The sequence below is a fragment of the Chrysochloris asiatica genome, unplaced genomic scaffold (genome assembly GCF_000296735.1).
Source record: "Chrysochloris asiatica unplaced genomic scaffold, ChrAsi1.0 scaffold00084, whole genome shotgun sequence".
Classification (NCBI taxonomy): domain Eukaryota; kingdom Metazoa; phylum Chordata; class Mammalia; order Afrosoricida; family Chrysochloridae; genus Chrysochloris; species Chrysochloris asiatica.
This window is the reverse complement of record NW_006408602.1, coordinates 11315409-11324477: the sequence shown is the minus strand read 5'-3', so window position 1 is coordinate 11324477 and position 9069 is coordinate 11315409. Positions and strand designations below refer to the sequence as shown.

Sequence of the window (9069 nt, the reverse complement as noted above, 5' to 3'; positions counted from 1 at the left end):
ATTATTTCCCCTCTTCAAACTATGCCTCGATCCTTGTATCACAGAGCCCTGGTGTTACAAAGGTAAGCATACATCACTTTTTACGTCTGTCTCATTTAGCCCATGCAAATCTGCCTCATACCCACTCTTTGCAATGTTATCCATAGTTTGTCATGTTCCACATAGGCAAAGGTATATTCAATAAGACACAAGTAAACATCTTTCTGGTATTCTCTTTTCAAACAAGATCCATCTGATGTGAGCAATGATATCCTTCATTCCACATCCTCTTCTGAATCCAGCTTGAATTTCTGACAGTTCCTTTTTGATGTACTGTTGCAATCACTTTTGAATTGTTTTAAGCAAAATTTTACTTGCATGTGGTATTAATGATACTGCTCTATAATTTCCACATTCCAGTGGGTCACTTTCTTTGGAATGGTCACAAATAGGAATCTCTTCCAAACAGTTGACCAGATAGCTATCTTCAAATTTCATCACATAGATGAGTGAGTGTCTCCAGTGCTACCTAAGTTCATTGAAAGATTTCAACATGTATTCTGACAATTCCTGGGGCCTTGGTCTTTGTCAATGCCTTGGACTTATTCCTTCAATATCATATGTTATCTCTTGAAGTGGTTGAACCTTGACTATTTCTTTTTGGTGTACTGACTATGCATTCCTTCTATATTCTTTTGATACTTTCTGCATGAATATTTTGCCTGCAGAAATCCTTCAATATTACAAGTTGAGGATTGAAATTTTTCTTTAGTTCTTTCAGCATGAGAAATGTTAAGTGCATTCTTCTCTTTTGGTTTTTGAACTCTACATTTTTGCACATTTCACTGTAACCTTTGACTTTGTCTTCTTGAGCCTCCCTTTGAAATTTCTGTTCAAGTCTTAAAAGTCCTAATTTTCCTATTTGCTTTAGCAAATATCTACACTGGAGAAGAAATTTCAGAGTCTTTACTGAAATCCATTTTGCTCTTTTCCTTCTTTCTTCTCTTCTTAATGACCTTTTGCCTTCTTCCTGTATAATATTCTTGATGTCATCCCACAACTCACCTGGTCTTCATTTATTATTGTCTAATGCATCAAATTGGTTCTTGAGATGATTTATGAATTCAGGTGGGATATGTTCAAGGTCAAATTTTGGGTCTCATGGACCTGTATTAATTTTCTTTAACTTCAGCCTGAACTGACAAATTAATGGTTTGTTCTACAGTCAGTCCCTGGCCTTGTTTTGACTGGCAATATGAAGTTTTTCCTCCATAAAATATAGTCAGTTTGATGTTGGTTTATGCCATCTGGTGACTGCGATGTATATAGTCATCTTTTATATTTAGAAAGATATTTGCAATGAACAAGTCATTGGTCTTGCGAAATTGTTTCACGTGATTTCTTGATTCATTTCTATTACCAAGGCAATATTTTCCAAATACTGGCCCTTCCTCTGTTTTTAACCTTTGCATTCCAATCACCAGTAATTATCAATACACCTTGATCACATGTTTGATCAATTTCAGACTGAAGTTAGTAGAATTCTTCAATTTCATCATCACTTGTTTTAGTGGTTGATGTGTAAATTTGAGTAATAGTGGCAATACCTTGTCTTTCTTGTATGTGAATGGATAGTATCTTATCACAGACAGCATTACACTTCAAGAAATATCTTGAAGTGTTCTTTTTGATGATAAATGTGATGTCATTCCTCTTCAATTTGTCATTTCTGGCATAATAAACCATATGACTGTCAGATTCAAAATGGTCACCACCAGTTCCTTTCAGCTCACTAATGGCTAGAATATTGACCTTTATGTGTTCCATTTAATTTTTGACAATTTCTAATTTCTCTAGATTTGTACTTTGTACAGTCTATGTTCTCATTATTAATGGATGTTTATAGCTGTCTCTCCTCATTTTGAATTGTGCCAAAAATGAAGGTCACAAAAGCTATACTCTATTGGTATCATCACGGTTGACTCTATATTGAGGAGAAAGCTCTTCTCCAGTCATATTTTGAGTGTCTTCCAATCTGATGGACTTATCTTCAGGCAGTATATCTGATGATATTCTGGTGTTATTCATGATGTGTCAATATTCAACATTCTGGTGCTATCTGAAAGTGTTCCCCTGCTATTAAAAGGTTTCAGTGGTTAAATGTTCAGAAACAGACCGCCTCTTCTTCTTGGTAGTCTTAGCCTGGAAGTACAGCTGAAATCTGTCCCCCTTGAGTGTACCTTGTTAGCACTTGAAATACCAGTTGCATAGCTTTCAGGAGCACTGTGACACGTAAGCCACTACAGCACAACAAAATGACAGACGAATGGTGGCTTTAGAAATAAGGATGATGAAAATTTGTCTCACAGACTTTGGGCATGCTATCAACAGGGTTAAGTCACTGGAGAAGGACATTATGCTTGATAAAGTAGAGGATCAGTTGAAAATAGAAAGACCCCCAACAAGATAGATTCACACAGTTGTTGCAACAATGGGTTCCAACATAAAGATTGTGAGGATGGCACAGGATCAGTCAGTGTTTCTTTCTGCTCTACATACTGAGTCAAAATACATTTGACTGCATTTGGTAATATTTCAGGAATTTGGAGAGACTGAAATTTCAGAGTATAATTAGAAGGTAGGTTGCTGAAGTGGACTTGATGTAAATGTCTTGCAGAAATGAATATTGATAATTTTGTTTTTAAGATGTTAGATGGGAAAGAGTAACTGGGAGTAATCTTGTCAATTAGTTGCAAAGTCTGAGAATATTTAGACTACAGAGGCCTTATCATTGTATTCTTATGTTGTGTGCCTCAGAACACATGTAAACAATGTAAAGAGAAGCCCTAAGAATTTTAGGCATCTTATTATTTATATTGTATATACTTCAAAAATAGTCTTGATCCTGAAATTAATGGATCTTATGATCTTGTCTTGATATGTAATTGTAGGATAAGAATTCGACCATAAGGTTTGTTTGAACCACAAAGTCAGTTGTTCAAACTCACCAGCCACTCCTCAGAAATGCTCTTCAGGCTAGCTATGAGTTGGAACCAGCTAAATGGCACTTAACAACAAGATGTTGTCAGGAGTCCTGGTGTAGGATCAACACTGGACTGCTAACCACAAAGTCAGTTGTTCAAACTCACCAACAACTCCTAGGAAACCCTATACAGAATTGTTATGAATCAAAACTGATTTGATGGCACTTAACAACAACAAGAACAAGATCTTGTCAAATAAAAACTAAATCAACTTTGAAAAACTTACCATAGAGTCCATTTTGACTCATGGCAACCTCATGTGTTATAGAGCAGAATTGAGCTCTATGAGTTTTTCCTGCCTTTATGGAAGCAGATTGCTAGGTCTTTAGACTGAAGTAATACTGGGTGGGTTCAAACCACCATCCTTTCAGTTAATACTTTAGTGCAATCTGTTTACTTCACCCTGGCACCTAGACTTTGAAAGGGAAATTTTTATTGAAGAAAAGGAAGAAAGAAAAAGAAATTGTAATAACAGAAGACTTAAGTTTCTACAGTAGGAGAAAGTTCCAAATGTAAATCAGCAAGTGTCTCACAGAATTACAAAAAAATAATTTCCTTTTATAATAACTGAGAGTAAGTTAAGAGAGAGAAAAAATAAAGACAGGTAAGGGGACTTGAGATGAGCAAGTGGTGACATCATCAGATTATAAATCAGAATGTTTTACATGAAGTCATCCTAGTCTATGAAAAAGACTGAGTATTGACTCAGACTAAGGATGGACCATGATTAGGGGACTTCATGAAAATAGAAAAGGTTAACCAAAGTTCTGTTAACAAACACTTTATTTATGATTGATCTGCTGTTAATTGCAGTCTAATTGATTCTGTCTCAAGGTGGCCCCATTTATGCATAATAGAACTGCTCCATAGGGTATGGAAGGTAGTCACCACTTGTAAGCAGATGATGGGGTTCTAACTGCCAATGTTTCAACTAGTAGTCAAGCATTGAGTGGTTTTTACCACCCAGGGACTTCATGATTGATCAGTGGGGAAATTCAGTTATTCATTTATGAGGCATAGAATGGGGATTTGTGTCTGCTCTTCTAATAGATAAAAATGGGGCATCCACAGGTCTTATCTATATGAGAAAAGTGCAGCAAACCATTTTTTGGTCACAAATGGTGGGAGGATTGCTTTACTCTTTACAATTTTCCAGTATCAGAGTTGAATTTCAAGTGAAATTCAACATTAACAATTTCCTAGTCTAACTCTAGCAACAAATACGCAATTTCCTTTTAGAATATGTCCTTCAAGCAGCTGCTCAGCCTATCTTTAATAATATAATGCAGTACAAAGAAAAGAACAGCTTTTGAACCTGGATTTAAATTCTGGCTTAGCTATGCAAACATGTATAATGTGCTTAAGCTCTCTAAATTCGGTTTACTGCATTTGTAAAATGAGAACTAACCATTTACAGGTCTGCTACGATAACAGGATTGCATTCATAAAGAAACTGCATAGGTATGTATGTGCACACATACACACAAGTACACATATTTATATCCATGTTGTTGTTGTTTGTAAGTGCTGCTAAGTAGTTTCCGACTCATAGTGACCTTGTATAAGGTTTCCAAGAAGCAGCTGGTGGGTTTGAATTGCTGACCTTGTGATTCACAGTTCAGTGCTGATCCTACAGTACCACACCAGAAGTCCTTATTCATATCCATAACCCACCTCAAAATTACATTTGCTCTTATGTTGAGATAATCCTGAGAACATTCTTCCTTGTACTAAGTAGTAATTCTCAAATTATGTGTTTTGATTTTACCTCTTTTAAGCTTCAGAAAAAAGTCTCTTCCCTCTTGTCTAAGTAGATGAAGAAAATTGTAATAGGAGGAAACCAGAGTATATTAACATCAAATTTGGTGAAGTAAGGATGATATTGTTCTTCTTGTTGTTAAGTGCTGTAGAATCAGCTCCAATTCATAGCGACCCTGTATAGAGTTTTAGAGGAGTGATTGGTGAATTTGAATTGCTGACCTTGTAGCTCAAACAGATCTTGCAGTCGAGTGTTTATCCTACAGTGCCACACCAGGACTTCAAGGACAATTTGGGATTTGGGTCATTAAATATATGTCAAAGTATGGCATTCCTGCTCTGGTTAAGTCAAATGCATTTGAAAGCTTTTCCAACCATGAAAGTTTCTCTAAGTATTTCTCTCAGTAGATTCACCTCATGAAATTAATACACCCCAGGACCAATTGAAGTTCCCATTAATTAAACTAATTGACACGGCAAGCTTAGCCTATTTCCCAGTGGTGTATATAAAGCATTTGTTCTACAAATAAAGGCCTCTTAAATCTTTTCAAAGCTTATTCAAGTCAACTGGTAGAAATAAAATACTAAAAATATTTTTTTCTTATAAAAGAGATAAACTTTAAAAATACTAAACACCCTTTCCAATTAAGAAGGCAGTGTGTTGAAGGATTCTTGTTGGTAGGTGATGTTGAGTGAATTCTGATTTATCATAACTCTATGTCCGACAACAAAATGCTGTCTTTTCCTGTACAATCTTTTCAATCATTCATGTGTTTGAGCTCACCGTTGTAACTACTATGTCATTCCATCTCATTGAGGGTCTTCCTATGTTTGTCAAGCATGATGTTTTTCTCCAGGGACTGATCTTTCCTGATAACACACCCAACATAAGTGAGACAAATTTCATCATCCTCACTACTACGGAATATTCTGACTGTTCTTTCAAGACATATTTGTTCATTCTTCTGGTAATCTATGGTATATTCAGTATTATTCATCGACATCATAATTCAAAGATTCAAGTCTTCTCTCACCTTTAAGCAGTTAGTTATTTATGACAATCCAAGAATATAACCTTCAGTATGGATTATAGATCACCATAAAGAAAACAGAAATCCTCACTACTGGATAAATAAGCAATATTATGGTAGATACTGAAGTGATTGAAGGTGTCAAAGATTTAAATTTATTTGGATTCACAATCAACACCCATGGAAGTAGAAGTCAACAAATCAAATGACATTATATTGCACAAATATTGCAAAAATATCTCTTTAAAGTGTTAAAATCAGAGATGTGACTTTGAGGACTAAGGTAGACTTGACCCAAGATATGATATTTTCAATCATTTCATATACAAGGGAAAGCTGGACACTGAAATAGGAAGATCAAGGATGTGTTGATGGGTAGAAAGGGATTTATTTAGTCAAGTAAATTTATAATGTTATGTTTTACTTGTTTAAAACACTAAACATCTATTCTTTCCTTAGGAAAGTTAATGTTCTATTGACATATTTTTCAGCCTATAAAATTTTTCTTTCTAATTTTTTACAACCTACAACCTAGGAATAATATAAGAGTCCTGATGTGACATGTAAGATAAGCACTGGATAACAGGATCTGTTTAACCACAAGGTCAGTGGTTCAAACTCACCAGCCACTCCTTGGAAACCCAATTCGGATCACTATGAGTAGGAACCAACTCAATGGCACTTAACAACAACAAGAGCAATATAAAATAATCCTGTTATTTAAAATTTTTGTTCAGACTGGAAATAGTTACTTAGTTTTCAAATGACATTCCCTTAATTACATTGGTTCTTTAAAAAAAAATAATATATATATATATTTTAATGCCAAACTAATTCACTGTTAGTGAATTTTTTAAAAAAAAACACAAAATAGAACAGGACAGAGATTATGAAAATTCTTTGTAAAATTAAAACCATTTTAACATTAGAAATAATTATTATAATCTTTAAAACCACTCAAAGGACTTGTTTGAGTTGCCTTTTAAGTCTGTAGGAATTCTGGTGGGTAGTGAGTTAAGCACTGAGCTGCTGACTACAAGTTTAGCTGTTCAAATCCACCAGGCGATCCTTGGTAGAAAGATGAGGTTTTCTAGTTCCTTTATGATTTACAGCTTTGGAAACTGGAGTGCAGTTCAACTCTGTCCTTTAGGGTTGATGTGAGCTGCATTTGATTCAATGGTAATAGATTTGGGGGTTTGTTTGTTTGTTGTCTTTCAAAAATAAGATTTTGGTTCTTATTTTAAGTCTATATTTTCATGTCATATGTAGTCTGGATTTTTATTCCTTTCTCCATTTTGCTACTAAAACTGATGACCTGGAAATAGTATTTACTCTCTCTATAAGTTTTCTTATTTGTAAAATGGGCTTAATAATGATGTATCAATCTGTTAGAATAACCTGACAAACTACCTTTTAAAAATTAGCCAATGAGAACCTTAAGAATTGCTCTAAAGCATTATCTGAAAAATCACTGGAAGATAAACTCTTCAGGCTAGAAGGCACTCAAATTATGAAGGTGAAGAGCTTTCTCCTTAAAGTAGAGTCAGCATTAAGGAGATGTTGTTGCTGTTGAGTGCCGTTGAGATAGTTCTGACCCATAGCGACCCTGTATAGGGTTTCCAAGCAGTGAGTGGGGAGTTTGAGCCGCTAACCTTGTGGTTCAAACCAACTTTGCAGTTCAGCACATTAACTCACAGTATCATACCAGAACATGGATTAAAGCTTTCAAGACCTTCATATGTTGATGTAATATGACTCATAAAATTAGAACCTGAAATGGAGCTCGGGTATGGTGTTGTAGGCTCAGCACTGGACTGCTAACAGCAAGCTCGCTGGTTAAAATCCACCAGCCACTCCTTGGAAACACAGTATAATCTTATCCTAGGTCTACTGTGCCAGGAATGGCAAACTGAAGAGGAAAGCCATCGCATAAATCATCACAAAGAGAATTTCAAAATCTTTCCTGTAGTTCAACACTGTCAGTGTGAAGATCGTATCATATACCCACAAGGAAGACCAGAGTCTTGGTGTGGCAATGTAAGATAAGCACTGGAATGCTAACTGCAAAGTCAATGGTTTAAACCCATCAGCCACTCATTGCAAACCCTGTACAATTATAGGGTCTGCTATGCCAGGAATGGCAAATTGAAAAGGAATGGCATCACATTCCTTTTATCACTTTATAACAAAGAGCATTTCGAGATATTTCCTGTAATACAACACTTTCAAGGATAGGATGATATCCAAATGCCCACAAGGAAGACCAGAGTCCCAGTGTGGTATTGAAGAATAAGCACTGCTAACTGCACAGTGAGTGGTTCAAATCTGTCATTCAGTCTTTGGAAGTCCTATACAGGGTAGTTATGAGTTGACATCAAATTAAAGGTGCTTAGCAACAACAAAACCAAGAAGGAAGACCAATTAATATTAATATTTAAATTTATGTACCAATCACTAATGCCAAAGATGAAAAAATTGAAGATTTTTACCAACTTCTGCATTCTAAAATTGATTATACATGCAATCAAGATTAATAATTCATGGTGATTTGAATGTGAAGGTTGGGAACAAGAAGGATTAGAAGCTGAAAAATATAGCCTGGGTAACAGAAATAATACCAGAGATCACATGATGAAATTTTGAAAGACCAGAGACTTAGTCATTGTAAATACCTTTTTCAGCATTAACTATGACTATACACATGTTCCTGTGTGGCTGGATTATATAGTAATAAAATCAACTATACCTAAGGTGTATCTGACCCAAACCTCATATACATGTGCAAGTTGGACACCGAATAAGGAAGACCAGAGAACAACTGATGCATTTGTTGGAAAAGAATGTTGAAAAAATTAAAAATCCAATATTGAAGAATTACACAAGCAAAATATTGAATGACGCAGAAAGCATCAAAAGGAAATGGAGGGTCTTGGACCAACAGCGGTGCCTGAGGCCACTTCCCCTCTCGCCCAAAGGAGGGGCCCCCTGGCCTTCAGCCGGCTAGGTGCAGACAGGCCCTGGAAGATGCGGGAATCCCTGGCACCAGTGGTTTCAGGAACGTCTGTCTGTACCAGCATTGGGAAATTGATCACAATATAGCAATTAAGTCGTGTAGCCTAGAGCTAAGCACCAAAAACAGAGAATGGTGGAGCCATGAAATCCAGATCAAGAAGAAATTGGACCATATCATCAAGCAAAAGAAGGTCAGGGGCAGACTATGCAACAGACCATCAATTGTTGTTGTTGTCAGGTGCCAT

General features: G+C 35.9%; 1 pseudogene; it reads left to right on the top strand.

Moving 5' to 3' along the window:
- Window positions 1-8778: 8778 nt before the first annotated feature.
- Window positions 8779-9069, top strand: part of LOC102814069 — a 6887-nt pseudogene continuing 6596 nt past the window's right edge.